Consider the following 15,666-nt stretch of genomic DNA (forward strand, 5'->3'; position numbering starts at 1 on the left):
AAAGCCCAAATAAACTAACTCATCCTTCATGAAAATGTACTTCTTGATATTGATCAACAACTTCTCTTCTCTCAACCTCTGTAAAATTTGTCTTAACTGTAACAAATGCTCTTCTATCTTACTGAAAATCAAAATGTCATCCAAATACACAATAACAAACTTACCCAATAATTTCTTCAATACCTCATTCATCAACCTCATGAAAGTACTTAGTGCATTAATCAATCCAAAATGTATCACCAACCATTCATATAGTCCTTCATTTGTCTTGAATGTTGTCTTCCACTCATCACCTTCTTTGATCATGATCTGATGATATCCACTCTTCAAATATATCTTTGTAAAGTATTTTTCTCCACTCAAATAGTCCATTATATCATCCATCATAGGCAAAGGAAACTGATATTTCACTGTGATCTTGTTTATTGCTCTTGAATCGATACACATCCTCCATTATCTATTCTTCTTAGGTGCTAATACTAGTGGTACTGCACAAGGGCTCAGACTTTCCTTGATCAAACCTTTCTTCAACAACTCCTGCACTTGTCTATTTAGTTCTTCATTCTCTATCGGTGTCAATCAGTGTGCAACTTTGTTAGGAAAACTAGCTCTGGGAACCAAGTCCATGCAATCACTAATACTTCTAACAAGTGGAAATCCATCAGGTACATTATCTGAAATGATGTCCTCATATTCTGTTAGCAAATCTCTTATCTTTTTCGGGTGTTATCCTTCCGATTCCGGTCTCTCAGTCTTCTTAGGAATTAAGGCAAAACATACATTCTCATGTCTCAGCCCATCCAGGAATTTCTTTCCATCTACTAAACAGATTCTAGCATTCGTATAGACTTCACTCTTCAAAGGTTCCTCCAACGGTAACAAGGTTTTCTTTATCCCATTGGCCACAATAGTGTATGTATTCTTCCTCCCATCATGTATTGCCTGTGTATCAGACTGCCAAGGTCTTCCCAACAAAAGATGACAAATATCCATAGGCATAATATCACACAAAACTCTATCATGATAAATCCTAACTTTCAATTTTACCAAACACTGTTCACTTACCAGCAACTTATGTTCATCCCAAATCCATGCTATCTGATAAGGCTTAGGGTGTTTCAATCTCTCCAATTTCAACTTATTTACCATCTCTTCTGAAACAAGATTATCTGAACTACCACTATCAATAACAACTTTACAACACTTATTGGATACCTTACATCTGGTCTTGAATGGGTTTTTCCTCTACAAAGGTTCTTCATCTCCTCTGGTATGACACAAAGCTCTCCTCATCGTCAATGATTCTCCATCTTCTAGTTTATTATCTGATCCAGTGGGGTTTTCTTACACCATTATTGCTCTTCTGGTAGCCTCTATCTTCTTACATTCAAAGGAACAGTGTCCTTCTCCTCCACACTTAAAGAAGGTTCCTCCAAATGTCCTCTGGTCTTATCTTCCAAAGTTCTCATTCTGGTAACCATCTGGTTCTCTCCTCTGGTAGAAATTTCTATCATCCTTCTGGTATGAATTAACTTCTTTTCTCACTTCCTTGTCCTTTTTCTAATCTGTATTGGTTCCTCTTCCTCCTTGAAATATTCCTCTAGTAAACCTTCCACCCCTACCTCTCTATCTCTGCTCATGTCTTTTGTTCAATTTCTCTTTAGCCTTTATTGCATACTAGTAAGCCTCTTCAACACTCTCTAATTTGATCATATTGAGTTTATCTTGTATAGACATCCACAATCTATACAAATATCTTGCAATCTATTCAACTTCATCATCAACATGGTCGGATTTGATGTTCAATTTGTAAAATTCTTCAGTGTACTCCTTCACACTAGATTCCTTTTGTCTCAGATTCTACAACTTCCAGAACAAATCTGCTTGATAATTCGTCGGGATAAACTTTGATTTTAACTTAGCAATCATCCTATCCCATGTCTTAATCTTTTCTTTACCTCTTCTTTGTCTAGCAACTTTAAAATGCTCCCACCAAAGAGATGCATGACCTTTCAACTGGGTACATGCATATTTCACCTTCCTCTCTTCTACAGTGTTTTCAAAATCAAAATACTTCTACAGTGTTTTCAAAATCAAAATACTTCTCTATCTCCAAGATCCAATCCATCAATTCATCTGAATCTAACTTCCCATCATATTTCGATGGGGTAAAATGAGGTTTAGTGTTCACCCTACTCAAAACCCTTAAAACCCTTTCTTCATCCGGATCAACTATTGCTAGGTTCACTTGTTCTGTCAGGGCTTCTTCTCCTTCATCTTTGCTTACATACTCAATATCTTGGCCTCTTCTCTAGGTTGTCTCCATAGCTTCTAATTGGGCTGCTATTCCTCGCAACATCTCCATCACAGTATGGTTTGCATTCCCATGTACTCCACCATTGATTCACGCTAGTCCTTTGCAATTGCAGGTTGGATTTGCAACCCACCACCCTACAACAAAATCCAAGACACACAACTTCCAGAATGAAACTTCGCTCCGATACCACTTGAAGAATTCACCAATGAGGAGGGACCTCAAGGAGATCAGTCTAAACCGGTCAGCAAGAGTAAACACAATGGAAACACATGATAGAAATGATGGAGGCAACGCAAAATGGATCATTTTATTGCATGAAGTTTTATTATATCCAACCGGTAACAACTAGCTTACAACATACCGACACACAAGCCTGGTAGAATAGGTCACACTGGATCTTGAATTGAAAGATCTATCTTCTAGGCACAGTCTATCTATCTGATAATCCTTGATTCTTCAATTGATTCTATATTGATTCTCCATTGATTACATTCTAAAGCATGATTACAAATATATATCAATCCAAAAGATCTAGCTGGCCCAAAAAGGATCAAAACCCAAAGAACAAGACCTAACGTGCAAAATGAACAAGGTTGGCCTCCGCTAAGAGATTCCTCCAGAAACTCCAAATGATAAAATGTAGAAGGTCGGCCACACACCAAGAAACACTGAGATCAACGTCCAAGGCTCCACAAGCTTCGAAATGGGTTTTGGTAGATCACTAGAATAGGTCTCAAGCAACCAGTAACAAAGGAACAACTAGTAACAAGAAACTGTCATGGAAACTGATAGCGATATCTTTGCCAAAAAGTGATCTAAATGAGATGCGGTTTGAAAGAAAGAAAGATGATCAAGTCTTCAAGTAGAATCCAACTCCACAGGATCCAATGAGCCAAAACTGGGACATAGAAAAGAAAACTGCAAACTGCAAACAGAAAATAATGTTTTTGGTTGACGCAAGATTGTTGTGAACCAGGGATGCTCCTACATCAACATGACTGCAAAATGTGAGAATATTTATTTGACGCGACTACAAAAATGTGAATATTTATTTGAGATCGTTAGCTAGACCATTAGCTTATAAACAACTCCATCATGTGGCTCTTAGTATTTTGAGAATTGCAAGGGAACAAATTGGAAAGAAAAATGTGCATTACCAAAGATTTCCCAAATCCCAACAACAAGAGAAGTGTGGTTGAGGGATGATGCACAATGGGTTTTGTACACTGATTCAAATGCTAGAATATCAAGGAACGCATAGCCTTTGCTGCTCAAAATGTGGACCTTGGGATTATTAGGTCTACTATTCATCCAAATGGTGACCACTACATGGCAGATCTAATTACAATACAACAATATAAAGTAAGGGAGATAAAGGGGCTAGGGGGAGGGAGAGAGTAGAGAGGGAGAGGGGAGAGGGAGAGAGAAAGAGAGGGAGGGAGAGGGGGAGAGAGGGAGAGAAATGGAGAGGGAGGGAGAGAGAATGGAAAAGGGGAAGAGAGAAAGGGTGGAAAAGGGAGAGAGGGAGAGAGAGAATGGAAAAGAGAGAAACACAAAGAGAGAGAGAGAGAGAGAGAGAGAGAGAGGATGGAAAAAATATGCACTACCAAAGATTTCCCAAATCCAAACAATAAGAGGAGTGTCGTTGATGGATGATGAACAATGGGTTTGTACATTGATTCAAATGCTAAGAATGTCAAGGAAAGCATAGCCTCTACTACTCAAACTGTCGACCTTGGGATTATTAGGTCTATTGTTCATCCAAATGGTGACCACTACATGGTAGACCTAATTGCAATACAACAATACAAAGTGAGGGAGATAAACGGGGTAAGGAGAGAGAAAGAGTGGGGAGGGAGAGAAGAAGAGAGAGAGGTATGGGGTATGGAGGAAGGGAGAGAGGGAGAGCATGCTGGTTTGTTATTCTTTTAAGCAGTATTGGTACTGCTTTTTATATTGTAATAATTTCTCATTTTTCCACCTTAGGATACTGTATGATCCCTTCGGATGTCATATGCTCCTAAAGGGTCATGTGGTGTTATGTGGGGTCATACAGTGTCCTATGACCCCTTAGGACACCATATGACCCCTTAGGTGTCATTATGGGTCATGTAATGTGTTCTTAGGGGTAATATTGTGTCCTACCACCCTTTAAGACACCATATGACCCCTTAAGACACCATATGGTATCGTTATGGGTCATAAGGTGTTCTAAGGGGTCATATGGTGTCCTATGACCCCTTAGGACACCGTATGACCCCTTAGGTGTTGAAGTTTGTAAGCAGTATTAGCACTACTTTTTATATTGTAATAATAGTTTATCTTGCCACCTTGGGACACCGTATGACCCCTTAGGACATCATATGCTCCTAAAGGGTCATGTTGTGTTATGTGGGGTCTGGAGGGAGGGAGAGAGGGAGAGATGAGAGAGGAAGGGAGGGAGGGAGAGAGAGGGAAAGAAAAGGGAGGGAGGATGATGGGGGGAGAGGAAGACATGTCACATGATGTCATTAGGGATCGCGTGGGGTCTTAATTGAGCCACACATGTGTTACAAAACCATATGACCCCTTAAGACACCATTTGACCCCTTGAGATATCATACATGGTTCAAAGAGGTCATTAGGTGTTATGTGGGGTCTTGAGAGAGAGATTGAGAGAGAGAGAGGATACAATACAGTACAATAAGATATCAAAAGACAATATATATCAATATACGTACATACACATATACATATAATACACATAAAATATCAAAAGGCAATACACATACACACACACATACGTGTGTGTATATAAACATAATATATATTATATATATTATATACATATATAATATATATATTATATACATATATATAATATATAATATATATACATATACATATATACATATATATATATATATGTATATATACATATATATATTATATATATACACATTATATATACATATATATACATAAAATATCATATAAATTACATATTATACATATACATATATGTATGCACTCACCCACATTTTAAACACAGGCAGAAGTGTGTATGTGTTGTTTTCGCTTTAACATTGTGTATGTGCTGCTTATTGTAAAGACACCCGTACGTAGTTTTGTTTTAAAAATACCCCATACACGTTGTTTATAGTATAGGGAGCCCATACACGCTTTTGACTATTTAGGCTTGTGAATAGGCATGGATGACAAAGTTGTGGATTGGAAGTTTGATTTCCTTCCTTTTTGATGTGTTTTATTTTATCAACTTGGTTTCTCGACTTTGTCATCATCAAGTTTACACTTCATCAAGTGGGTATTTCTAAAATTGCCACCATATTTTCACCCACCTTCTCAGCTTTCTAACCATATAATTTTTTTTAAAATTTGAACAATGATAACATTATTAGTGAATTTCTTTTACCTGTGTCTCCATAGTTCTCAGAGACATATGTGTACCATTTTTTAAATACTTTTGATCTACTTATCCAAATTTATAAAACTTTATATATTATTGTACTGAACTTGATTCTTTACAATTTAAAAAAATAAAATTGTATTTTCAATTTTTTTGGTGCAAGTTATGCTTCGCGCATGAACAGGTACCTAATTTTTAGGATGTGCTCGATTAGAAAAATCATTAAAAAAAATACTCAACAAAAAATTACAAAAAAATACACAACTTCTAGTGCTCACTCTTAACTATATTTTTTCCAAAGGATTTGTCAAAATACTAAATCTAACTATGACTTTTTTGATGCGCACATCAGACACTATGTTATGTTTTTCAGAAAAAATCAAGGTTTGTTTTTCATGCACGAAGGATTTGAACCCCTTAATCTTATCCAATTTTGAAAAATTTTAGTAGTTTGGAAACTAGATTCAGAGTACTATAATATTTGTTGTTTTATTATCTTCATATCTTGAGTGGATGACTTTCAACTTTCACCTCCAAGTTCACGTTCACTTGATTTTAGAAAAAAAATGTCCACTTATACCCCTTTTTTGCACACCATCTTTGTGCACTTACCCAATTCTCACACGTTGATAATGAATTTCATGGCCTACTGATGTTCTTCCTCGATTTTATCTTCTTCTATGTGCCTCTACTTCACCTTGTTGAGTGTTTTCTTTTCTCTATTTACCAACCTTCTATTTCTATAGCTTGCACTTCTTACTCTTCATAGCAACTCACTCTGCTTTTTTTTGCACTACAACACAGTAGTCTTTTTGAGACATTTCTATTTCCACCTCTATCTCTGTCTCAAAAAACACACCTTCAATTTGTCAAATCTCATCTAATCTACTTCTTGATTCAATCGGCTCTATACACCTAATATTGTCCCCTCCAAAGAAAAAATCAATTATTTTATTCAGTTTTGTTGTTTTATAGATTTCTATTGCAGGAGATTTTATTCTCTATCTTGAATACATTCCCATATTGTCCGCCTATATTAAATGCATCCTTTCTATCTTCAAATCATTCTCTGTACTTATATTACTAAGATTAGTAATCTTCCCCTGTTCGAAGAGATCTAGCATTCTTCCTCGAGCCACACAAACAATCTACAATGTGGTCGCCATTAATGTATTCTCCATCATCTTGTTCTGATTGATTCGATCACAAATACCTCCATTAATGAAATCTTTAGTTTGTAGTCAACAACAAACTGTAGCAATAGGTGGATCGGATTCTCATTCCCCTACGTGGACTCAGTGAGCACTGCATCATCAAAATGACGTTCAAATCAATCAGTCAAACCTTGGTCAACTACCATGTTGAATGTCTTCTTTATCGGCATGCAAATTTGGCATTACAATATTCACATTTGGCATTCAAGTTGCTTGGTTAACATCGATCAACCACAGTCAACCTACCATATGGACTATCGGGCTGCACAGAACCATTGAACTCCATACTATGACTAACTTTCGTGTTATGTGCATTGTAGATATGTCTGCAAGACGATGAGAGCCACTAACTTCTTTCCCTTCATTAGCCCACATAATCAATCTTAAACCCATTTTACCTATGTAGGCTAGTGAGATGCACCATCTTTCTACCTTTTACTTACCTCAAAGGATGCATTCTCTGCAGTCTTTATATCTGTGGGATGGCGGCGGTGACCTCTAACTCCTTCAGTATTGTTTCCCCATAGGCTCTCTATTTTCCTTCTTACCCGCTGTGAGATAGTGGGATGTGCATCATATCCCATTTGTCTTGCCCCGCAAGGGTTCTATCCTACGGTCTTTGGCATTGTGGGATAGCGGGGGACATCTCTCCCTTCACCTCGTGTTACCCTACAAGGTCACCATACACCCACTTTATATCATGTGGGATAGCGGGAAGCCCTGATCTCCTTTGTTTTCTTACCCTGCGTGCCTTTATCATGTTGACTTTTTGTGGTGTGGAATAACGGGATTCATCCTCCCTTCACTTCACTTTCTTATCCTGCATGTACCTTTTCCTTCACTCTCTATTCTCATGGGATAGTAGGAAACATCTCTTGCCTTTGTCCTTGTAATCCCGCATAGTCATATCAATTTGGCATTCTCTGGTGCGGGGTAGCAAGATACGCCATACTCTACTTGTAGTTGCCCCACATGGCCATTTGATCTTGACTTTCTTCAGTGCGGGATGGTAGGGAGCCTCTCTCTTTTTTTTTATCGTAACCCACACGCCTACATCTTACCTACCATTGATGTTGTGGGATAGTGGGGGGACTCTATCCGCATTGCTTTCGAAGTTACCCAACAATGTCTCATTTCTCATGTCCATCACGCCACGAGATAGAAAGGAAGATATTTTGGTATAGCTTAAGGGTCTATATAGCCCAATTATGACTATAGTGATAGACAGAGTCTAACCGAAATGCAGGGATGTCGCTAAGACTGAAACGTAGTCATGAAGAAAAAAACACCAAAAAATGGATTTTCATGATTTTTCAATCTGTAACCGAGATATATCAAACCCGATGGATTGAGAGCATTGAGAGATTGTCACAGAACTATGACACCACACCATGAACACCTTTGCTACACATGAAAAAATAATTCTTTTGTGCATATCAACTCTTGACATAGATTGTTTTCTCTAGTGCTTCATATATTTTTAAAAATATTTTAAATAAATTTAAGTATTTTTCATTGACAAGATAATCAACCTCATATGTTAGTTTCAATGACCTACTTTCAATAGAAATAAAATATAAAATATAAAAACTAATTAAAATATTAATAGATATATATTTTGGAAATATCACTTATAGATCTATAAAAGGGTATTTTTACATTTAAAAAAAATTATTTATAAGAGTAGGAGTTGTTGAAACATCAAGTTTTTTAAAAAGAATAAATATTTTTTTGGTAATTAGATCCAAAGTGGTATAAAATATACATTTAGTAGACACTTCCAATTGAAAAAGTTGTGGCCCATATATAACTTAGCTATAATGAATCTATATAGACCATATGTTTGACTAAAATTAATTTTTAGTTAGAATTACTTAAATTCACTTGTGCTAATAAGTTGGCTTAAAACGTGGCATAGTTTTGGCTATATGTAGTTTTTCTTAAGGACTTAATCTAGATCTCTATAATTCCACGAGAAAAAAAAAATTGTTGGGCTTCTTTATTTTTGAAAAATCTTCTAGTGTAGCTTGAATTTTAGCTATATTGTTTTTCTTTATTTCTTCACCTTTTATTTCCTAGTTTGATTTTTGACCTAACTTAGAAGATCTTGTTATAATAGACTCAATGGATAAAAATAGGAACAATGATGTTTTATTGTACTTTAATCTTAAATTTGTTTTGGAAATATCCTTAGTAGTAACTTCATTGGATCCTTTCTATAGATCTTGATTCACCAACTACATATCAAGAGAGGGTTGTTCATGGATTTTTTCTTCATGTTTATATGTAAAATGAATCTTTTCCTTGATCAAAGAGTAGATCAACACCTATTAGAGTTCTTAAGAGGTTAAGTGTTAGAATGTTTAGGTTTTTCACCAAGTATTGACATTATATTCCTCTTCTTAGTTGACACCTGTTGAATCCCGTCTTTTTAGCTTGATCATTCATGTTTTAAGTATCTTTTAGTTGAGTGGGAAATCTCTTGAAAATATACTATATACATGGTAATATAGGTATTTTAAGGGATTTAAATATTTATAATCTAACACCTATGTATGGATCTAGTCTAAAACCTTAATCCCAATAGCATCAAGTAGTGCTCTTAAAGGTTTACATGGATACAACTACAATCACATACATTTAGATTTTGTGGGGGTTTTCATTCAATAAATCTCTCAAGTTTGTTTCTAATAATTTCTAAAGAAATTTTATTTCAAAATTGAATATGGAGAAAAGATAGCATTACTTGAGGCCAACAATTATTCAAGTAAATCCACCTTAGGATCAAAGTGAATTGTCTGCAAGTTCAAAATATGGTAATTGTATACATAAATCAAGGTCAACTTTCTAAGATGGAATCACGCTTTTCTTTAGATGTAAATATAATAAAGAAGTATCCTCTTCCACAAAATAAAAGTTTGTAAGTAGAGACCTGAGGCCCTTAGGTTTCGAATATTCACTTTTCTAGAGACCTTAGATTCAATTAGATCTCAATGAACCTTTAAACTAGGGAACCATTAAAAAGTTAGCAACAAAATACAACACATTTTCAACGGCCACTTCAATAGTTGGTTTAGAATCCGATTGAGGAACAAAGACATTGGATTTTGCATATATAGAAGGTTGCAAAGAACCAAAGCTAGTAGCATAATTTTTGAGTTTAGAAGGCATCTTTTCTTTTAGTGAGTTGACATTGATTTGATCCAACACTAATAGTGAATAAGAAATAAAAGGGGGGTATAGAATGGGAAAAAAGAGAAGTTGAGGTTCTTCTTGTTTTTGTAAAACTTACTAACAAGAGGAAGAAATGACTCATGAAGGGCAACAACAGTGCCCCTACTCAATGTAGAGCCAGACACCAAAGTTCTAAAGATCATAGCATGAACACCACAAATCCTACCTCCTTTTTAACTAATTTCAAGGATCATTGAAATATATTTCTTGATATCAGCTAGCCTTTTCATTATCTTACCTCTAACACTTAAAAAACACATTAATATAATTACCCTCTCTACTCCTAATACCTAATATTATATCTATATGTATTTTTCAATATTATATATCCCATTATAAACTAACATGCATAATAATACATAAAATTATGCTAAATAGTCTAAATAAGATACCCATATAAACAAAATACTACTAATACTAATAAGAACCTAAGAACCTATTTCAAATTGTTAAAATCTCCCAAGAGACCAAAAATATATGTTGGTGTTGGGAATGTGAAGTCCAACAGTCACATGACCCTTCGCGTTCTCCCAACTGTTCATTTCATATCTGAATATGATTATATAATGGCTGTGTGCAGCCCATGTAATTGGAGTTGATTAATAGAAGTTATTCCCTGCTTTGAGTGTGGATGTAGGCATATTTGCCCCATGATAAATCGTGTGTTGTCTCTTCTTATTGCTTTTCTGTTTCTGTTATTGTGTTCTCTGCTCTTTCTAATCTTTACAGTTGGATAAACAGGATCCACCATTTACTTATAACTTTAATGCTTTTGATACTTACTTTTTATAGCTTCCCTTTGAACAATATAATTTATTATTAAGAAACTAGTTTCTTCTGGAGTTGTATCATATATTCGTTTTCGTTAATTGGACCTAATTTTCATGGCAAATTACCAGAGGATGTTCGAAAAGGATTCATGTATACAGCTGCATGAAACCCAAATCATCAAAGGATCCCATGCTAACAATCTAGTACTCTCTAATTTATGATCGTAGATGAAAGCCATGAGTGGTGGGTATTTATTATCATTGTTTGAAAATAAATTTTAGAATTGAAAATCATGATACACATGCAACGTGAAGAATCTTTTTGGGGTGGAAGGAATTATTCATGCTGGTCTTGAGCGAATCGAACTCCAAATAATGAGGATTTTAAACACAGCGAATCGAGCTCCAAATAATGAGGATTTTAAGCACAAGTTTGCTACTTTATGGAGTGAGAATTTGTAGTATTCCGTGGAAAGAACATGCGTGAGAACAGGTTAAAATGGAAGATCATATCATCAAAGCGTAAGCTTGCTTGTTATATTTGAAGCATTCAAAATGTTATCGGATTTTCACAACTTATGAGGTTGTCTGGTTGTGTGGGAATTTTTATTAACATTAATGTTTCACATCATATTTCGTGATCTATCATATCATAGTTGCCGTTTCAACTTTTTGAATTTTCTAGCATTCTGATGATAGATCACGGAAATCAATGTTTCATATCACATTCTGTGATCCATTATATTGTGGCAGCTGTTTCATCTCCTTGAATTCTCTAACATTCTGACGATAGATCACGGAAATCAATGTTTCATATCACACTGTGTGATCTATCATATTGTGGTTGCTGTTTCATCTCTTTCCATTCTCTAACATTCTGATGATAGATTATGACAAGCAGCATTTCATATCACATTCTGTGATCCATCATATTGTAGTAGTTGTTTCATCTCCTTGAATTCTCTAACACCATGATGATAAACTACAGAACATGATCCAAAACATTGATACTAAAAGAATCTCACACAACGGAATCCAAAATCCGCAGTGACAGGAACATTTGGCTGTTCAATCTTGCGGGCAGTCTTCATACCGGTTGAAACATACTGTTGTTTTGATTTAGGGTTTTGATGTTCCAAGTATCAAACAGCAAGGTGAAGATCCATTGTTCTTCCATGAATAGTCTCCAAGACATGTGACAAGACCAAAGGGATGGAACAAGACAGTCTGAGTCCCCTGCACGCTCCTAGGAGCTCTTTTGTTTTGTTTCCTTACAGTGGAACAAAGGCTCCATCTTTTACTCAAGTGTAGGATTGAGGAGATGGAAATTGGGCTGTGTGCTACTATTGAATGACGAGTTATGTATGGTACTTACAAGTTTGTGTCTTTTTGTGCTTGGCTTTTGTGTCCCCATTTTGGAGGATAACTGGGTCTTTTAATACGGATGGTAGCATGCAATTTGTGGTCCTTTCTTTCACAGAGAAAATTCCAATGGGATAATCATATCTTGTTCCCTGGTTTAACACATATATATAATAGTGTATTGTACTGGAAATTTGGAACTCCATCCTCCTATCATATCTCAAGATGGATTTCTTTTTACTTGGATGGAGCATTCTATTAATGATGAACAAAATAAATTCCTAAAACATATACAAGGATAAATTTAGTTTTAGGGGGTTAGAATTTATTCTTTCTAAAGAGTATTGGAGATGTGATATTATATTTCTAAAAAAACAATTAAGAAATGTAACAATCATTAATATAATTAGTATTGATATCTTAAATTTTTAAAGGTGTTTATATTAGATTTGTTTAAAAGAATATGTTTAGGAATTTAACTCAAAAGTTACATAGCTGAATTCTTAGAGCAATATGATAGTTTGATTTGTTTTAGAAAATATCTCTTACTTATCAATATCAATATCAAGATCAAGCATGAATTACAGAGAATGTGGAGATTGATATCTCTTTTACACTTTTTTAGATAGAATAATGAAGATATTTAAGTTAGGTTATAATTAATACACAATATTATAATATTTGTTAATAAATAATTATGTTGTAAAAGAAAGTGAAATATTCTTATAGTTATCTTAAATCAACTAATTATGTTTAAATTGGTCTAGATTGATTAATAATGGGTGAGATCGCAGCAGGTATCCAGTCTACAATTGTAGATAAGTTTTCACCCCACACAAGACCGAGAAGAACATGTTGTTCTTCTCGGAAGCAATGAGGATCATATCTTGGAATGTCAGAGGTTTGAATGCCTCTGACAAGAGGGGATGGATCAAGCAGCAACTGGATTCCTCCCAAGCAAACATCATTTTATTACAAGAAACAAAGCTTTCAGATGAAACCTCAAAAGATTTTTAAAAATGGACTTTATGGGATTTCATACATATTCCTGCAGTAGGGGTGATTAATTATCTTATCCCATATGAACTTGCCCATTTAACTGTCAGGGTATGCTTATTGCTAAACCTCACAAAGCCACTTCCCAAGTCCATTATAATGACTTCCTCCATAGGGAAATAGAATCAAGACATTTGCATACTGGGTACTAGAGATATTGATGACCGAATAAATAAATTGGGTCATTTTAATTTGCTATGTCAAGGACTGGGCATTGATGTTGTTAGGGTCTTCAAGGACTTTGTGGCTGATTACCATAAATGCTCATTTTATCAATCTGCTCCATCTCCTCCTTCTACACCAAATGGGACAAGTGTAGTTGACTCAACAAAGAGCTCTGTACCTCTGAACAATGTTGATAATATTGCAAGACCTTTCCAGGGTGTTCAGTTTCAGGATGTTGCTCCTCTCTCTTTGATTCCCTCTCAATCCTTTTTGGGCTCTATGACCGACACTTTACTTCCAGCAGAAAAAAGAACAAAGCCCTCCAATTTGAAGAAATCTCCTCACAATCAGGTTGCTATTTCTAGTTTAAGTTCTCTGCAAAAATTTGGGGGTAGATACAAGAAAGTATCTTTTAAGATCCACTACTCTTTAATCCTGGTTGATTGGTTGTATAAGAAAATATTTTCTTCCTCTCTCTTTAGGCAACCCACATCTTCTTTTTTGAGTCTAACTTCTGTGGGAACCTCAGATACTCAATTCCAGGAAATCTATATATCACAGAATGCAAAGGTTAACCTGATTCATAGCTTGATGTTTAATTGACAACCTTTCCATATGATTCATTGCACTACTCCCATTGTTGGATCCTCTTCGGATACTCCAAATATTGAATTAATGACACATGATATTCTTAGCTTTGTTTCATCGAACTTGATAGATGAAATTGCTCTTGAGAAATTTCTGGAAATTTAGGGTGTCCCTGCTATTGATACTATGCCTCTTGCTCTCAATACTTCACCACCCATTTCCTCACTCTTATTAGAATCTAGTCATGTTGAACACCTTGTGGTTGAAGATAATTCATATCAGCCCTTTCAGCCTCCCACACAACTTGAATTTGATTTTGTTCAACATCTCTCTCTTGCTCAAATAGTTTCTTCATCTTCTCTGTTATATAAAACACCTAAAAAAAGAGGTCGGAAGTCAAAGATTCTTAAAACCCAAAAAGAGATCGTAGCAGGTATCCAGACTACAATTGTAGATAAGTTTTCACCCCACACAAGACCAAGAAGAACATGTTGTTCTTCTCGGAAGCAATGAGGATCATATCTTGGAATGTTAGAGGTTTGAATGCGTTTGACAAGAGGGGACGGATCAAGAACCAACTGGATTCCTCCAAAGCAGACGTCATTTTATTACAAGAAACAAAGCTTTCAGATGAAGCCTCTCAAAAGATTTTTTAAAAATAGACTTTATGGGATTTCATACATATTCCTGCAATAGGGGCTTTCAGTGGTATTCTGACCTTGTGGAATACCAGGACAATCAAAGAAAAAACTTTGAGCCAAGGGACAAATTGGCATCTTATTCTCATTGAAAATTTTGATTTATCCTTTGTTCTCTTTAATATCTATGGCCCAACAACTCCTCAAGAGAAACATGCTCTTTGGAGTACTATAACTTGTCAGATCCAACAACAGGGAGTTCAAAAAATCATCTTAGGAGGTGATTTTAATGCCATCTTGTCTTAGGGTGAGAAACAGGGAGGCAATCCTAATGCGTCTAAGGTGATTGAAGACTTTAGATATTTTGTGTCTGGTAATGCCTTTTCTGACATTTCACCTTCTAATGGTCAATTTACATGGACAAACCGGAGAACTTCCCTTCAAATTGCAAGTAGATTGGACAGGTTTTTCACTTCGTATGAATGGATCCTTCAGAAATATACTTTCAGCTCTAAAATTTTATCGTTTTCTGGATCTGACCATTTTCCTATCTCATTATGCCTAGATAAACATGAAGTTTCTCATCATAGATCTTCTTTTAAGTTTGAAAGAATGTGGTTTCAACACCCACACTTTCATGGTTTTGACACCCACACTTTCATGCTCTGCTTCATCAATGGTGGGTAAGTGCCCCCTTCTGCAGTGGGAACAAAATGTTTCAACTTTATATGAAACTGAAGTTTGTAAAAGCAAATATCAAAGTCTGGAATAGGGAAGTATTCAAAAATATCTTTGCAGAAAAAATAAATGTAGAGAAGGAATTAAAGGATGTCAATGAACTTATCTTTTCTACTCAGATTAATCCATAAACTTTCTCAAAGAAGAAGCATTTACAAAGCTACTGGGAAGAATTGTG

Source organism: Cryptomeria japonica, chromosome 6 (assembly GCF_030272615.1).
Source record: "Cryptomeria japonica chromosome 6, Sugi_1.0, whole genome shotgun sequence".
Classification (NCBI taxonomy): Eukaryota; Viridiplantae; Streptophyta; class Pinopsida; order Cupressales; family Cupressaceae; genus Cryptomeria; species Cryptomeria japonica.